We start from the raw sequence: 14,049 nt of genomic DNA on the forward strand, positions 1-14,049 counted from the left end.
TCTGAGTTTGGATAAATCTAAAGGATTCTTCCCCCCACCCCCAAGATACACATCCGTGATAGATATCTTCTAGTACATATTTTCTTAATTATGTTGAAGACTTTGAGTTACAACTCTATTTGGAGATATGCTGTTTCCAGGTTTAATAACAGCACCAAAAATGACATAAGTCTATAACTGGAAGGAGAATGGAAGAAGAGGGAAGGTATTCATTATAGGGGACAACACACCACATTTTTTATTATATTAAAAGGGTGCTGGAATAGTATCCATTAGAAATACTGTTTAATAAGAAGCACATTGATCTATCAATTAAACTGGGTTATGAAAATGGAAAGCATCTACAATGGAAAGATAATTAGCTGCCCCAGTGATTGGGAAGATCTAGCATTTTAGGGGATGTTTTGAAGAAGCTTTCAGTGCTTGTGATGTACTAGCCACTGAAGATAGCTTCTTGGTTGAAATGCGTATGGTGGTTTGTGGATCTTTTCAAATTAATGCACCTAACAAATTCAAAATAGTGTATGAATACTGAATAGCCATAATACAAGTAATTTCAATAAAATAAAAAACCTTAGTGGTTTTTAAGGATTGCATCTGTACAATAAAGTTACTGGATGATTGTGCCTCAAAGCCTTTGATATTTAGTTGGCTTACTAGCCGATCATGATTTGGGGTCACCACCAACTTCTCCCCTGCCCTAAGTCTTCTGTGCATGCCAGAGGACTCTGGAGAAAGAAGGAGCTTCTGATGGGCTTTTGGAACAGATAGAAGCAGTGCATGTCACTCTCACTGCTTCTGCTTCCTTCAAAGCTCAGTACACAAAATGCAACTCAGGAGTTAAGATGAAGGGTCTTGAATCATACTGAGCAGAGGCCCTCACCCTCCAGCAAGCAGATTTGTGAACTACATATTTTATGAAAGGTGTTTTTTCTTGCAATTTTACTTCTCAGTTTCCAATGGGTTTAGTGCACATTTATTCCATTAGTGCCACACCCAAATTATAAAATGTAGAAATGTCAATGAAAGCACTAAGTTCAATTTCCATTATTAAATCAATTAAGACTATAAGGCAGCCTTCACGTAACTGTTTTGGACTACAACTCCCATCACTGTTACCATTGGTCATGCTGACTGGGGCAGGAGTTGTAGTTAAATACATCTGGAGGGAACCAAGTTGGGGAAGGGTGCTTTAAGGTGTATTTATCTCAATTTCTACAGATATCCATAAAACCACTATAAAAGAACGTTATGTTCTAGTGCTAGAACTGTATGGCCAGCAAATGTCAAATCCAGATATTAAATTGCACAGATTTATAGACTGAACCAGAGAAGCAGATTTTTATGTTGGAAACATGATGCTTCCTAATAAGCTTTTGCACAATGGATCTTTTTAAAGCACTATATTATAAAGTTAATCCTAGAGCAAGGGTGGGGAACTGTTTTTGCATGGGGGGTGACTCCCCCATCCAGCCCTCCATGGGCCACATGGCATTTGGTACTCAGTCAAAGTGCTGGATGGAGCTGCTCCAGCTGGTACTTTTGCCAGGGACATGGCTTTCCTGTGTGTATGTTTTCTCAGCCAGGGAAAGCCTGAGCACAAAGACTCTGGGTCCGGAACTGAAGTGCTGGCTGGAGGAATGCTTCTCTAACTGGCACCTCAGTCAGGCAGCTGTGCCTGCTCCACACTTTCCCCCACTGCGGACGATGTAGGGCTGGCAAAGCTAGTGGGGAGAGGAATCCCCTGCTGTTATCTCTGGGGGAAGAGGCATGCAGGGGAATCCCTGGGCAGTACCCAATTGTGCCCTTTCACAGGTGGCCCAAGCCCACCAATGATGGTGGCCGCGATACAGTGATTCCAGGAGCAAGCAGCAAAATGCACCCCTTCCAGAAACAAGTATTTCTGCTTGTTTCACTGCTTGCCCCCGGAAGCACATCGCAGCCGCTAGAGGTAGGGGCTGCCCAAGTGCTGCCACTGATGGGCTTGGGCTGCCCAAGGAAGGACACAATTGGATCCAACCCCCTGCTATTATCTCTGATCACAGTCAAAGATAACACTGGGGATTTTCCTCCCCACTAACCTTCATAGGTTGAATTCGGGACCTCATTTGAGGCCACTCAGGCCAAATGGGTCAGCCTGGTAAGCCAAATTGGCACATGAGCTAAGGTTCCCCAACCCTGTCCTAGAAAGGCTACAGGAAGGGACTCTAACACATCTCAACAGCTATAGATTAAAATCTCGGCTTTCCTTAAAGTGGAAGTAATGTTAATTTATTGACAAACTTTACTGGAATACCAATACTACATGAGGAAAAATCTGTATCAGCACTTTTTTGTGGACTTTAACTTAAGAATTATGATGTAGAGCTGAGAAACATGTCTTAATTTCTAACTTGTCTGGGCATCTAGAAACTTTAAATATCTTCTATGCCATTAACCAAAATAAAGTATCAGATACTAAAGATCAAGAGTTTAAAAATGTGACCATAGCAAGTTTCCTACAGACAACACATCTGTTGGACAACATTGGCACTACACTAATGTTTGCAGAATGCCAGACTCTCCCTGCCCCCCAGCACCAGCAAAAATATTTATGCTAGCAAAAGGGGCAGGGTCTTGGATCTGTGTAGATCTTGTGGACCACCTGTACAGATGTGCCAGTTTACAGGGGCAGTCCTGGCACACTGAAAAGTACACTTAAAAAGATAATCAATTTAAGATACTTCGGGGTAACGTGCAACCACTTCAATCTTCTGGGAAAAAGAGCAGTATCCTCATCATTTGAGAAGCAACACATTTACTCATCCACACACAAATCCAGTCACAGAAGAAGAATTTATATATAGACACATACATTCGGTAACTCGTGACTTAAAATCCAAGGAAGAAAAAATATGTGTGAAAATGAGGTAGATGATGAATGAAATAGATGGATTAAAGAATCAGAAATGAATTGGAGTGCATGGATGCAGCATAAGAAAGGGGAATGTGTGTAGAAAACAGATTACTGCTTTCAAAGATCACTGGTAAAGTTTCATGTGAGTGCTATCCAGAACAAAGTGCCGATAGGGACATACCCAAGGTCTTGCATGCTCTAAAGTTCCAAAGAATGCTGTAGCATAGTAACCCAAATTCTTTGCCAAGAAAAATTGTACTCTGTGTAAAATACAAATTTGCATAATATGTTCTGCTTTGGTGGTGACAGGGAGAGGCAAGGAATTATACAAAGCATGGCAGTCCTGCAAATTGTAAATCTGAGCAGCCTCCTTTTTGCTTTGGAGGTTTCACCAGGTATGACCCAACATACTCTCAAGCATATAATGGAAGTCAACAAACTAGAAGCTTGATTTTAAAAGTTGAGTACAGAATTTACTATACTGAATTATATTTTTCTGTACGTATGCATCACACACATGTGTGAGAAGAATTCACATCAAGAGGCAGTTTACCTGCGCCAAAGCTGTTTTCCTTTCTAACAGAGATTGAACTGAAATTTCACTTTATTTGATTAAATAAAGATACAAAGATAGTTTTGAATACCTAGCCATACCAATACGAAATTGGAATTAATTATACCACTAACTACCCCATGTTTTGGCAGGTCAGAAAAGTTAACCTTTAAGAAGATTTCTATGGTAACTCCAACAGAATATATTTTTCTTAAAAAGATTTTTCAATCAGGGATTGTTCTATATTGCCTCAAAACATCTGAAGCCCAACTTGCAAGAAAAAAACTTGCCAAAGAACAAAAGGGGCCTCTCATTCATTAACCTGATAGGGAATATCTCCTCTACAGAAGGTAGGGTAAGTGGGCTCTGAGAGAAGACAGTCCCTGAACACAGCCTTCAGTGTTGGACATAATTTGCCTTTTTCTGGCTATGCCTGAAATGCTACCTGCAGCAGAGTGCTACCTCGATCCACCAGGGAGAAAAACTGCAGTGTACAGTTTGGATTACTTTCACACATGCAGCCTTTTTCAGAGACCCACCCCATTTACTCTCTCTCTTTCCCTTAGGCCTTGTATCTCTACCATTAACACTAGGATAACTATTTCAAATTGGAACAGTTCAATCTGATAACCCCAAATTATTTTAGGTGGTTTTAAAAAATGGGATTGTGAAAAGCTCCAAATGAATCTCTCCAACCTGAGGGAATGGATATTAAATTGGCAAATGTAGCTCAGCGCAAGCAAGTGTAAAGTGATGCACAATGAGGCAAAACATCCTAACTCCACAGATATGCTGAAGGTGACTGAGCAGAGAAAGGATATCTCAATTAAAATGTTGACCCGTTGTGTGGCTGCTGTGAAAAAGGCAAATTCTATTTTGGGCATAATTAGAAAAGGAATTGAAAATAAAACTGCCATATACCATATGCCTTTATACAAATCTCTGGTGTGAATCCACTTGCAATACTGCATAGCTTTCTGGTCACATCTCAAAAGGGATGTTGTAGGGCTGGAAAGGATGCAGAAAAGGGCATCTAAATAATCAAGGAGCAGGAGCAACTTCCTTATGAAGAAAGGTTACAATGTTTGGAGCTTTTTAGCTTAGAAAAAAGTAAAGTAACAGGGGACATGACAGAGGTGCATAAAATCATGCGTGGTGTAGGGAAAATGGATAAGGGTAAGTATTTCTCCCTTTCATTTAATATTAGACTCTAGAGTCATCCAGTGAAACTGAATGGTGGGAGATTCAGGACAGACAAAAGGAAGTACTTTTTCACACAGTGCATGGTTAAACAGTGGAATTTGCTCCACAAGATGTAGTGGTGGCGAGCATTTAGACAGCTCTTACAGAAGATAAGACAAATTAATGGAGGATAAAGCCATCAATGACTACTAGCCATGATAGTTATAGGTTATCTGAGGCAGTACGCCTCTCAATACCAGATAGAGGAACACGAGTGGGAGAGTCCTATTGCCCTTATGTCCTGCTTGCGCACTTCCCATAGGCATCTGGTTGGCCACTGTGTGAAAAGAATGCTGGACTAGATAGGCCTTTGGTCTAATCCAGCACAACTCTTCCTACTTAATTTTATCCATTAAATTTTGTGAAATGAAAGGCCTTTTCTGTCTGAAGGCATTGACAATGGACTTCACCAGATATGCCTGTCGATGTTAATCTGATTTACTGAAGTTCTAGAGTGCACTAGGACTTAAGACTGACCATCTGAGAAGAATACATGTCCAGAGAATGTGCCAAAGTTGTTTTCCATTCTAACCGAGATTTTACTCAACTACTCTATAATTTGTGAAGATAAATATTGTTTGGAATACCAAGGGACTCAAAATTAAAGACAGAACAATTAAGGCACAGGCTGGGTGAAAAACATGTGTGTCCAAAAATCACATGCTGGAGGACAAAAGTCTCAAGATATTAACAAGGTAGGTCTGTACATCACATGGATAATAAAAATGAAAAAGGATATATTTAAACAAGACAAGATTATATATGAAATGGGGGGATAAAGGGAACCCTTGGGAAAAAAATGTTTAAGTCAAAGCAATTAGATTGGCTTATTAACTATTTTTCAGGAAAACAGAAAAAGGTCAAATAGAAATCCTGCAGTACTCAATCCAAGGGAATTTAATTGTGGTAATATGAGTGAGGAGACTTTGTCCTAGTTTTTCACTGGTTGTTTCATTGGGTGGGTGAAGATGCTCAAGAAGGGCTTCTGCTGGGCAGGGAGAACATCTTTGTTACATAGAATCATAGAATAGTAGGGTTGGAAGGGGCCTACAAGGCCATCGAGTCCAACCCCCTGCTCAATGCAGGAATCCAAGTCAGAGCATCAAATACTTATTACTTATTGTTTTGATTACAAATACTTAAAAATATTTATCAATTCAAAATTAGCACCACACATATGTAAAGCACACAATGATGCTTTGTGTCATCAATGACACAATGATGCTCATGGAAAGAGCATTTTCTGAATAACTGCACTTATTAAAAATATTCTTACACTGCCCTTCATCCTTGTGGATACCAAGGCAATCAAAATATGCTTTGGAGAGTCCCTCCCAAACCCTCTGGAGATGATTTGAGGCAATTGGGGGCCTGCAATGGGGAGGGGCACTCTGTTCCACCAGTAGTGTCTTTTCCACTTGTAGATGGACAGTGTTGGATACAACCCAATGAAACAGAGGTGGGCCATACATGGCCCATGGGCCACATGTGACCCCCTGGTCTGTTGGCAGCCCCCTACTGCTGCATCACTGAATTTGCCAGAAAAATTTGGTGGCACAGCAGTATCAGTGAGGAAAAATAGCCTGTTTTTAAAAGCCATAGTGTGGTGTTGCTGAAATTTGGTAGTGCGATGGTGGCAAAAAGGGGCTATTTTCAAGCAAAACAGTGCCTCTTTTGCAGTCAATTCTTCTACCAGCTAGTTATTAACAGCCAAGATGGGAAATGGTCTTATCATGACATTTCAAGCCACCAGACAGAAATGCCACATTATGTCAGTGTGACCACCCAAAACACAAAAGCAAATTTTTAGATTATTTAAAATGACAATTTCTTAATCTTTCCTATCCTTTGAAACATTTAAATGCAGAATATTGCACAAATGCTTCCTTTTCCTATCAATGATTACACAGCCTTCCCCTCCAACTGCACTGTTAAACACACAACATTGTCATAGCAACTCCAATCACAACAGTACCTTTATAGCCCTTCGATACTATTTGACAGGTGGCTATCAGAAAAAGCCTACTGACTTTAGCAGACATTAACTGGATGCTGAATGGGCTATCTGGGAACACAGATGTTGATCAGTAATTGCCTGCTGGTTCTAGAGTAAGTGTTGCTACAGGAAGCATTACATGCCCCTGCTATTACCTGTTATTCACTCACAGAAGTGCTAGAGTGTACCATGGTTTGGACCTAAGCCCCATTACCAAGCAGTCTTATTAGGGAAGACTAAGAGGTTACACTAGGTAAGATCCAAAAAACCCGCTGCATACGCTATAATGTTAAACCATTAACTAGACCAAAGAGCTGGTACAGTATAGCATTTATGGTTTTTTTTATTTTCCGAAATGCAGTTTAAATTCTTTTTTGCAGTAAAATCATTCCCTAGAATTCTCAAATAATAAACCAATAATCCAATATTATAATTTTATTACTACATCTATATGCCACCCTTCCTCCAAGATAAAGTTATCTCATTTTATCCTCACAGCCAACTTATGAGACAGGTTGGGCTGAGAGATATGTCATCCAGCGAACTTCATGGCACAGTGGAAAACTGAACCCAGGACTCCCTAGGGTGCAACACTGTGTCCATTACACCACACTGAGTCTATATAAAGTAAATATGCAGCTGTGAATTTGAGATGTCACACAGATTCGGATCTCACCTCAGCCACAAACTCCCTAGGTGGCCTCAGGCAAGTTCTTTCAGCTTCAGCCACATCTGCTATCTGGTGATCAGTGCTGTTGCAAAGATTACTGAAATAATGTAATTGCAGTGTTTTAACCACTCAAAATGTTAAGAATGGTTAAGTATCTAGGTAACAAAAGGTATTTCAAAATACGTAATTATGAAGGATTGTATGGATCTGATTAGTGACTACTCCAAGTCACTCTGATAGTGGAAATCATGTATTAGAGCAGGGGTGAGCAGAAGGTAGATTGGGATCTATTGGCAGATTACTGGGTGATTTTCAGTAGAGCACCAGGGGTGTAACTCCCAAAAGACAGTAAAACTGAGAATTAAATAGGGTTGTTGCCATGGCTAGTCTTGTGCTAATTGCTTATGTCTTAGCCTCACTGTTCCTCATCTATCAAATATAAGTATTGTTTGCTTTTGATCAGGTCTTTGTGTAGCCCTAATGGCCACTTTGAGAGTTTTGTGTTGGGATTCCTGGTCTATAATAACTCAGATGCAGATTTGTATTTGTATATACAGAATATTTCTCATAGAGTTAAGTAAAGGACTGATTCCCCCCCCCCCCCGCCACTTTTTTTGTACCTGGCAGATTAATGGATCTTGGAGCTTGTTTATTTAACAATATTTATGAACTGCTTACACAGAGGACAAGATTACTTTCCTGGGAATGCCTGTTGGAAAAGGTATGCTTTCAGTAGGCTCCAAAGGGTTGTCACCTGCCTAGCTTGTAGTGGTAGGGAGTTCCAGACAATGGGCCCTATAATAAAAGGCCCTTTTTTGAGCCATGATGGACTGGACCTCTGAAGTCCAGTCCACCCCCCAGACTACACAATTGCTCCTTCAGGAGGAGCGTAACCCCATCTAGAGAAGGCATCTGACCCAGTTCCCAGACAACTGGAGCCACTCACACACAGAACCTCCGCCTTGCCTCAACTCAGTTTACTGGCTATCATCCAGCCCACCATGGCATCCAGGCACCAGTCCAAAACTTACACAGCCTACCCTGATTCAAAAGTAACAGAAAAATAGGGCTGGGTGTCATCAGTGTACTGAAAGCACCTTGCTCCAAATCCCCCAGTGACTATTTCCAACAGTTTCATATAGATGGTAAATAGCATTGAGGAGAAAGTAGTACCCTACAGCAACCCACAGCCTAAATGACAGGGGGCCAGTGAGCATTCCCTTGAAACTACTCTGACACCAACCCTGCAGATAAACTGGTACCACCAAAGAACAGTGCCTCTGATATCCATCTCATAAAGTCAGTTCAGGAGGAAACCATGGTCAATGGTATCAAAAGATGTGAAACCATGCAGTAAGAGCAACACGGCAGCAGCCTCCACATACCTCTCCTGGTAAAGGTCATCCATTAGGGTGACTAAGGCCAATTCAGCCCCCAAACCAGACCTGAACCCAGACTGAAATGAGTCAAGATAATTGGTATGTTCCAAGAATGTCTGCAATTGCCCCACTACGACTCTCTCAAGGTCTTTTCCCAGAAAGGGGGTATTTGTGACTGGGTGGAATTGTCCACCCTGGACCCTATGGTAATTGACCTCTTGAAGAGTGGCTGTAACAGTGCCTCTTTCAAGGCGGTAGGTACTACTACCCCATCAGTCAAGGATGCATTCACCACACCCAGGATTACCCAGTCAAATCAACTTGGTTAGCTTTAAACAGCTAAGAGGGACAAGGATCACAGTGGTCAAGCGATCTCTGTCCAGGAATGGCCGTGTAAACTGCCCTGAGAGCTCTGGCTATGGGGCGGTGTAGAAATGCAATAAATACAATAAATGAAGGATCAAGAGAGCATGTGGTTGAGCATGTACATGCAAACACCCTGTCTACACCCCCAGGCCACAAAAATTGAAAGTGATCCCATAATATTTGGCAAGACATAGCACTGGATGCCTCAATTGGAAATGCAGTAAGACTGAGAATAAAACTGCCTGTCTTGGCAGGAAAATGCCTAGCAAAAGAGTCACAGCAGGCTTCTAAAGGGGCTACGGCTCCATTTACCAAAAACTTTTTAAATTTGGCACCCCCCAAAATTTAAAAAGCCCCACTGGATAGCTACTCAAGAATGAGATGAGACAGTGAAATAAGCCCTTTTCGTTGCCCTCACCACCATACAGTAGGCACGATTATGTGCTCTTACTCGCGTTCGGTTGACTTCACAACTATACCTCTGCCACCTGCACTCTTGCTGTCATCCAGCTTGTTTCATTGCCGTCAACTCCCTAGAAAATGAGAGAGCTGATGGGGCTCCACAGTGCCAGAGAGGGCAATCAGGAGCATTCATATCAATGGCCCATTTCATCTCACTGATCCAAAGTGAAACAAGGGCCTTGGCAGCATCACCAGCTCTAGTAAAAACCAAAGTAGACCTCACAAGCCTGAGGTCTGCACACCTATACACTAGGGAAAGGACCTGTTTTTACCTCAGTTACCTTGTAGAAAGCTTTTAGTGACAACCAGTTTACATCAGGTAGCACACTGATTTCCTCACATTTTTTAATTAAGTGACTACTTCATAAGAACATACATTGGGACTCACTTCAAGACAGCTATTTTCTTATTAACGTAAAGAAATCTCTACCAAAAAACTACAACCCAAATATGTGAAAAAATTGCTGAAATGCAATCTAAATCAGTAGTAATTTCAGAAGTTAACTGTACGCCTGCAGTATATTACTTAGTATAACCTCCCCCAATCTGGTGCCTTCTAGATGTGTCATGCATGTAGCTGTCCAGTGGAGCTTTTTAGTGCACATCCTGTGGACAATGAGTTGAGGAAAACTAGCTTAGTGGAACATAGTGCTACTCAGTCACACACCGGGCCTAGAAAATAAAATATTACTTCCAAAGACTTCAGAGAACATGTACACACTTTCCAAAACCATAAAAAAAGGGCACTCTAACAGAAACACTAGGAACAAACCAAAACTGAAAGGAAACCGTACAGGGATTGGATATGGAGGACGAACCAATTTGCAGCTGCAGGAGTTCTGTAAAATCTAGAAGCTAGAACTCATGCACCATCATATGATTTTCAAACTTATTTTGCCTTCCACAAACGTTAAGGAAAGAAGGAAAAGGGGCAGGGAGAGAGCTCAACAAACGAGGTGGAACCACCAGCCATTCTCCACCCGAATTAAAGGGGGACAAAGTATATTTGAAGACGAAAAAGGACGACCACAGAAGACAAGCCCTGGCACGGCTTAGGCCCACCAGGAGACCCGCTTCCGCCTGAAAGAAGCAGCTCCTGGCCTCCACCGAAAGGGGGAAGGCGGTGGCAGGGCCAACTCACACCGGACAGAGGTGCCAGAAAAATAACGCCCTTATCGGGCCCCGTCACTCACACGGCGGCGGCGGCGGCTGAGGAAGCCTGGGCCCCCTCCCTTTGCTTAGGGTTAGGGACCGCCCTCCCAAAAGAGCGTGTGTGCCCGTACGGGGGGTCGGGACGGGGCTTCCTATTCTAACCGCCTCGCCAGGAAGAGCGGCGGAGATTCCCGCTCCCTCAGCGGCCACGGGCTGGCGGGTGGGGCAGGCCGCACAGGGCCAGATCCAGATCCTGCCTTGCTTGGCTCCCGTGTTTCTCTTTCCCCGCACCCCGGCGCACCCTCGCTACACGGGGAAAGCTTCGCGGCCCTTCCCCCGCGCTACCTGAGGGGCTCCCCTGCGTCTCCCCGGCGCTGCTTCCTTATCCTTCTACGGGCCCAAACTCCGGCAGCGGCTAAGGAACGGAAACCGGCGGGGCGGGTTGAGAGGAAAGCGCGTTCACGCTCTCATACAAAACGCGACGTGCGCGTCCCCGCCCCTCGCGTCCCAGTAGCCAATCCACGCCCGCGGCGCGGAGGCTGCCGGGAAAAGGCGCTATAAAAGCCCGCAGTCTATTTGTGAACAGCCTGTATAACTTTCCCGGTAGCGCTGAGCGAGCCGGGGTGGAGCGTTTGTATGTGTGCATGTGTACGTGTGGCGGAGGTAAAGCAGGCGTCAAGGCCAGGCTTGCAACGCTGTCTTGCCTGGTTCTGATGGGCTCTTCTTGGTTGGGATGGGCCGGTCAGGCAGGAAGAAAGATGTTCGAGGAAAATGGCCAGGGCTCGGCTGGGTGGAGCAGGGCGTAGGTCAGGCACCTTCCAGCTACTGCCTAAAGGAATCGCCGGGTGGGCTCTGAAGATCCCTTCCTTGCTTCTTCTACGGCGTTTGCCCCCACGGCAGGGCAGCGGCGGCGGGTTGTTGTTGCTGCCGCCACAGTGGGAGGTTGAAGATATTTCTTAAAGGTCGTGCGTTGTGTTCGCACTCCTCTGGTTTCGTTCTCGTTTCTAGTCGAGCGGATCTTAAACACCGCAGGAGCTTTCAAAACCGTTTGACAAAAGATGACAGGGTAAAGGATGCCCAGCATAAATGATGGCGGCTCTGTCCTATTCTCCCCCGCCCCTCCCCAGGCACTGGAGAACGAGGTCCTGCCTCCACGGTGACAAGAAAAACTACGTCTTCCAATCACGACCCCCCCCCCCCGAACTCCCCTTTAGGGGCTTCTCGAATACCTTTAAAGTAAGTTCAACTCAGTATCTTCCATCAGTGCCACAGTAATGTAGGAAGATGCCTCATACCTGCTCAGACTGTTGGTCTCTCTACTATGCTGACTGATGGTGGCTCTCCAGAGTTTCAAACAGGGGTCCTTCCCGACCATATCTGCCACAGATTGAACCTGGGACCTTTTGCATGTGCTGTATTACTAAGCTCTGACTTGTTCGAAGAACTCTTTAAAGAAAAAGAAAGGTTCCTCCTGTGCAAGCACCGAGTCATTGCTGACTCCTAGAGGGACGCCGCTTTCGCTGGTGTTTTCATGGCAGACCATAGCGGGGTGGTTTGCCATTGCCTTCCCAATCGTGACTACCTTTCCCCCAGCAAGCTGGGTCCTCATTTTACGACCTCAGAAGGATGGAAGGCTGAGTTGACCTGAACCAGCTACCTGGGACCTAGCTTCCGCTGGGATCGAACTCAGGTCGTGGGGAGAGTTTCAGTTGCAATACTGCCGCCTACCATTGGAATACTTTCCCCTCTATTATTCCAGCTGCTCTGGAAGCTGGAGCTAATGCAAAATGCATCAGCTCTGCTGTTGTCAGGAGCTGCCCCTTTTCAGCATGTAACTCCTTTGCTGAGGGAACTGCTCTGTTTTAGTACTAGTGTACAAAGTGCTGAACAACTTGGGACCAGGATATCTGAGGGAGTGCCTTGCCCCTTGCCACCATGCCCAGCCACTGAGGTTATCAGAGGGCCTGCTTCTGGTGGTTCCACATGGCCCTATTGGAGCCTACCAGCAGAAGAGCCTTCAATGTGGTGGCCCCCTTTCTTTGGAATTCCCTGCCCCTGGAGGTTAGGCAGGCACCAGCACTGTGTTTCCAGTGCCTCCTGAAAACAGCACTGTTCCAGGAGGCATTCCTTAATTGACCACTCTTGGTTTCTAGTGGCATTCTGGGTTTTTTTTAAAGCATTTTAATCTGATGTTTTAATCTATTTCTTCTTTTACTATTTTATCTTTTGTGTTCACCACTCCAAAATCTGTTCTAGATATGAAGCAGTATACAAATATTGTAAATAAATGAAATAAATTGTTTCATACCAAAATGATATGCTGCTGTTGAATATATGCAAGTTGCAGAACTGGGATCTGTGCAATGCTTGCTGGAAATAATGATTAGGTATTTATTATTTTATTTCATTTCATTTTTATACCACCCAATAGCTGAAGCTCTCTGGGTGGTTCACAAAAATTAGGTAGTAGACTAGGGCAGGGGTGAGCAGACAGTAGACATCCAGATGTATAGGACTTTCAACTCCAGGCATTCCTGACCATTCCTGCTGGCAGGGGCTTCTGGAAGTTGACATTCAAAACATCTGGAAATGTATCTTCTGCCTACCACTGGACTAGAGTATATTTACAGTAAAAGCAGCAGTGGCTTTATACAGCTGTTTCTTAGAAAAGAAATAGCAGAATATGCTATCTGTAACCAAGATTTATTGTGTGTGGTAGGAATGTTGACATCTGTGGGCTGAGGATATTTTGTACATTCCATTAATTGTTAAATGTTTTCTATGCATGTGTATGCTTTCATTGCAGCTCTATTGTACACAATATGTTTGAGATCAAGCTGGTTAGGATTTGTGTACAAAAATACAAGATGAGTAATGGAAATGAGGTTTCCCCCCCTCCTTATTTGTTGTGGGGAAACCATTATTTGGTACTCTCCTGGCAGGCATGTTTTAATCTTTTTAATCATTAGTAGATAGGTTTTAAATGGCGAAAGCAGAAACAATTTTAGGGAGCCAAAATTTGCTGCTGACTTAAACAAAACTTGCTTTCTGTAAGAAAATATAGCAAAACAGTGCTCTCAGTCTTGAAATCTTATAAAAATGAAGAAATCCTATTGATGTCAGTTTTACTGATTTCTCAAAAGCAGCTAAGCATTTAACACAGGAAACATTTTACAACAGGTAAAAACAGCTTATAGCTCAGGAGATCAGATCATTAAAACCATTCAACCCAGCAGGCTGAATGCCTGCTGCTGGAGTAATACTGTCTTGTCTCAGTGGCGAAAAGTCAAGAAAAAAGAAGGGGCTAATTGGTCCTCCTGTGGCCAGGAGTTC

The 14,049-nt window shown here is 43.5% G+C and overlaps 1 protein-coding gene across 2 annotated transcripts in view; it reads right to left on the reverse strand.

The window, feature by feature from the left end:
* The window catches only part of RHOA (ras homolog family member A), a 41,835-nt gene extending 30,634 nt beyond the window's left edge, over nt 1–11,201 (reverse strand). For both annotated transcript variants that reach the window (XM_084839577.1, XM_084839578.1), the window contains exon 1: nt 11,062–11,201. The gene's annotated coding sequence lies outside the window, so the exon portion shown is untranslated. The remainder of the gene's footprint in view (nt 1–11,061) is intronic.
* Nucleotides 11,202–14,049: the final 2,848 nt, after the last annotated feature.

This window comes from Heloderma suspectum, chromosome 2 (genome assembly GCF_057233095.1).
Source record: "Heloderma suspectum isolate Gila_16-S chromosome 2, 16-S_ref, whole genome shotgun sequence".
Classification (NCBI taxonomy): Eukaryota; Metazoa; Chordata; class Lepidosauria; order Squamata; family Helodermatidae; genus Heloderma; species Heloderma suspectum.